Below are 5,000 nucleotides of genomic sequence, written 5' to 3'. Positions count from 1 at the left end.
TACTATGGACTTGGAGAGCTGTTTTCACACAAAGACCGTTTGGCAGCAATTGAGTTTATATTTTCCAAATAGAATTTTATGTATGGTTATTACAATACACGAACATAACAGATTTTATTGAGCAATATGGACAAAAATAGGCCTGAATAATTTTCAACATAATGTCTGTTGCAGAGTTTGGTGCATGGACTTGCATTTAGCAATGGAATTTGAACTTCTGGAGTGGAGCCTAGAGTTCTGTTTACAGAATACGTACTTCAAGTCAAATGTGTAACAATATTGGGTATCCTGGATTCAGGCACTGTCTCAACTAGTGCTTGGAGGACAACCTGGCACTACTAAATTGCTACTAAATTTAGAGTGCTTATGGAAGTTTTCAAGACTCTGAGTTCAAGAGCTTTAAGAGCATACTTTTGACACCCCAATTGAAAACAGAAAGTATGACACCACACTAACGGCTATCATCAAGATGTTTGAGAGATTCCTTTTACATTTCTATTATCAGTAAAATTGCATTTTTTGCAGTTCAATGTACATTATGTTAATTGTAAACTGAATCACAAAACATCAGACTGAACAGTAGGATGAGCAACATCTGACCTAAAGATGAAAGTCCACAATTACCTTTGAGTCTATTTGAGTGAGGCCTGCCCAAAAGGTTAATTCAGGGAAATGGAATGCTGAGGCCTCTGGAAGTCCTTTTCAGGGTGGCACATTGAATTTATGATTTTGTGTTCTGCTCACTATCATCTCCACCGAGATGTATAAGCTCTGCACATAGACTTCTAAACCACTCAAGAACATTACCTCTCCTGATTTATGACACGGAATTTCACCCAAACTAAGATAAAAAAAAAGTTAATCTAATATTCCATCTTGTACAGTACATTAACAACAAATTATGATATGGTTGGGACGGAGGCACAAAATAACTTTCCTCTAGCAGTTTCACAATTTGTACCTCATTCATTTAAAAAAAATAAGAATTTCAGCCACATTAGATAGATACTTGATGGACATGGACTTTGCACCGTATTATTAAGTCAAGTTTTAAAATGAGGATACCACATCCATCTTTGGTAAGGATGAGTGCCGTGGCTGGGTCCTAGACCCCACACATGGAGATAGGGCATAACATCCTCACAAAAAAACTAAGAAACCAAACCAGCCAAAAATACTTTTCACATTAGTATCAGCTCAACAGACAAGGAATGCCTTTGGTATGTTTTCCTGAGGCTCATTGAAGATCACTAACAGGGGTCGTCCCGCGACAAAATGTTTACATTCCCGCACACAAAAATGCCACAGTGACAAGATTTTGTCACTAGTCCATTATAAACACACTTCATGAACATAAACACACTTTAGAGCCAACCCTCTCTGGCTTCTCCCGCGGAGAACTGCCCATAAGGTCTTCCACATGCAAGACTTCATCTTCATAACCACCCTGTGGCTGTCTGGGACCTGACGCGCTCAGCAGGGTACTGCTGCTTCTGTCTTTATTTGTACATTGTGGAGTTTAAGGGTTTATGTAAGACTTAATAGCTACAGTACGCTGGCAAAGAAATCTTACATACTCTGGACTACTTCAGTACATTGTGTAGTGTGAAGATGCATGAATATACTGTATGTATAAGTATTTCTACAGGTGACCTGCACCTTAAGTTGAATGAAATTGCACAATGCATGAAATCGTTTGTTTGGCAGAAAAAAAAATCTAAATGGAAGCTGGTGTTGGTGGTACATGACCTTGTTCATGACCATCCTACCCTGCCATTACAATTTAATTTATTACATTTTATTTAAAAACGTAAACACGTAGCACATAACACATAACATGGCTGAAAACCCTTAAAAAATAAATAAAAAATAACCAAACCCTTCTGCATCATTGCAGCTGCTCAAACAATATTTGGGTTGCCAGCTGGTTAAAATGCGGACACTTTAATTTAGAAATTTGTTTTGGAACCAGGCTTAAGCTAGCTAGTAAAGGAGCACCTTTCAAGCACATCAAAGTCCAGGCTGGCACACCTGACCAAACAACAGTCCGCCTAGTCGTGCACCCACTCACTACTCTAGCCTCTTCATTCACACCATTCCTCCAGTGGAACAGTGTAATAGACAGTGAAAAGACTTAACTACCACAGTACTACATGACTACGACATTACATTACAGTTTTTCTTGATTGCTTTGACACAGTTGTCACTCCAAAAAGCACATTTTCATACCAGTTCACGCAGTGAGCTAACCAGTTAAACCGATTCTCCAAACACAACATCTTTGTTTGCAAAAGGCTACTACGTTTCCAAAATATTTAACATATGCAATAAAAGCAAACTCTGTCTTCTGTCCAATACATACTGCATAGCAGTGTATGAACACTCCCAGTCAGTCATTACACAATGGTCGTAAAAATCCAAAACACGGCTATCATGTTGACACAATTTACCGTTATTTAACACTGTTGTCAATTACATAACATTCAAGCCAGTTCCATTGTTGTTTCTTTTACTTAGCCACTGACTCTGCTTGATCAGGATCTACTGACTGAGAGATAGCATTCCCAGTAAATGCTTTGCATAAAGATTTGAGTGGTGTGTCTTTTCATATGTAAAATTGTCAGTAGGCTAGGTAGTGGGTCCGTGTAACAATAATGTCTTAAGGCAAAGAACTGGATTGAGAATCAGAATGCTTTGATGTAGTTTTTGTTTGTTTGTTTGTTTTCCTTGTTTTTTTTTTGTTTTTTTTTACTGTAATCAAAAATGTACTAATGGCTGATAACTGTATTACAGAAAATATGTGTAAAGTAAAACATGATATTTCAGTACGAGAATGCACTTACAGTATATTTGCAAAATAACTCCATGCCAAGAACAAACAAGAAGACTCTGTGTATGAAGACTGATTGCTAAATTAAGATTTTTGAGAAGGAGTGTCAAATAGGTGCTCTGGTGTGTTCACACAACTGACGGTAATTTCTAAAAGTCAGGAGTAGATTTTTCTGTATGGTTATCAGAGCTTAAACAATGAAATGTGCACTACTTAAATGGCACATAGGTTAACTGTTTAGCAAAAACTGTGTTATATGAATGGGAAATATGTCAAGTCAACAAGAATGTGTTAACACATATGCACAACATGTCTTTTGCTTTGTTGAAATAGTGATCATGACAACTTTGTGTGAGTCAGTTTTAAAAATCGTGTTAAAGCGATCAAGAAAAACTGTAAGTAACCTACTAGGCCACGACATTAAACTAAGTAACCTACTACGACAGTACATTTATAACTGGGGCCATGTCTGAGGGTGTTATACAACATTTCATCAATGAATAGCATGGGACATAATACTACGGCATATAGCAGTACATAACAAACTACTCGTCAGATGTTTTAATCCTACACTTGGATTTAATGCTTCTTTTGTCTTTCTTGTGTCTTATTTTCTCTTAGTCTAGATCAGAATTTGGAACTTACTCTAACTGAGATATATACTTGACATTTGCTGTGTGATGTAGTATCTGAAAGACTCTACACAAAGCTAAATGTACTTATTATTATTATTATTATTATTATTACTATTATTTCAGTGTCCTCAAGAAAACCTTCGAGTTTTGCTGTGAAGATCCCATTTCAGCCCCTTAGCATTTTCCCAGACACGTTGTTCTGTGCCTGAGAATGGTCTCACCAACAGTCCCGAAGCTGTTCCCATGCATGTTTAGTCATTGTTGGTTGCTTCTCATTCACTCATGACATTTGAGATGCATTCCAGCACACTGCTTCATAAAAGTTGGCTACGATGATGACAGTACAAATCGGCCGCAAAGTAATCATGACGGTAAATTGATGCTAATTTGAGGAGTCTTGAGTTCAAAGCTTGCACGAAGCTTGAATGGATGCAACATAATTCTGCACAAAAATGTTTCAGGTATTAGATTGCTTTTGTACATATAAATATACAGTAAGCTGAAACAAGATTACAGTACTTACTCAGTAACGCTTACAAGTTTATAGCTCATCATGTAATTTTTGGACGGTCTTGTCTCAGCTTGATACATACAGTATACTAATGCATATCAGTCTCTCTCTCTCTGTGTGTGTGTGTGTGTGTGTGTGTGTGTGTGTGTGTGTGTGTGTGTGTGTGTGTGTGTGTGTGTGTGTGTGTGTGTGTGTGTGTGTGTGTGTGTGTGTGTGTGTGTGTGTGTGTGAGTGAGTGTCTGTGTGTGCGTGTGTCTACGCATACAGTATGTACACAGTTTGTTCTCTTTTCCCTTTATTTCCCACAGTGTCCAATGCCAAGGTCCTGCCATCAACTTGGCAAAAGTGCATGTTTTCCCTTAAACAAATGCATACGTTTGTGCGTGTGTCTACATATATGAAGTGCTTCATGAAGCAGTGATTGGGCCCACAGGCTCAGAACCCCCTGCCCATCAATCAAACGGCCTGGGCACACACGCATGCACGTCAACATGTCGGCCAACGAGGAGGAAGGAAATGGACCCCCTGATGAACGGAATACTCACTGCGGGCCAGACCAGGACCGTTGGTTGGAACCAACCCGTGTTCCAAGTTCGCAACCGCAGGCAAACATTCCCGAACATCGCACCCGTTTTTCTGTTTGTTTCAAGTTCTTGGCGAGCATTCGCGAACACAAGCAAATGGTCAGAGTAGGTAGGCCTCTATAAACAGAGAACACTGAGTCTGGCGTATGGATTACGGTATATTCCAACTATTTGGAGTCGTTAAACATACATTGAACTGTTCAAAGAGAAAGCCTGTTTAGTTCGGCCATATTTCACTCTGAATCATTTAGTTGAAGGCATATGAGTTGACTATTTCAGGTGGCATTACATTTGTTTTTGGCTTGCGGCCCACCTACGATATTGGCTTTCTTCTAGAATATATTTGGTCCCACTTTTGAAAAATGTTATTTTACTATGTACCTGAGAGTTCTTAGAATAAACCAAATAAAGATTTTGATTTTATTTGTTCTGAGTTAGTG

At 38.6% G+C, this 5,000-nt stretch overlaps 1 protein-coding gene across 4 annotated transcripts in view; it reads right to left on the bottom strand.

The window, feature by feature from the left end:
* Positions 1-5,000, bottom strand: part of LOC134454621 (transforming growth factor beta-1 proprotein-like) — a 44,357-nt gene that overhangs the window by 3,000 nt on the left and 36,357 nt on the right. The gene's annotated exons all lie outside the window — the stretch shown is intronic.

The sequence above is a fragment of the Engraulis encrasicolus genome, chromosome 8 (assembly GCF_034702125.1).
Source record: "Engraulis encrasicolus isolate BLACKSEA-1 chromosome 8, IST_EnEncr_1.0, whole genome shotgun sequence".
Lineage (NCBI taxonomy): Eukaryota > Metazoa > Chordata > Actinopteri > Clupeiformes > Engraulidae > Engraulis > Engraulis encrasicolus.
The sequence above is the reverse complement of the archived record's forward strand: the minus strand, read 5'-3'. Positions and strand labels throughout refer to the sequence as shown.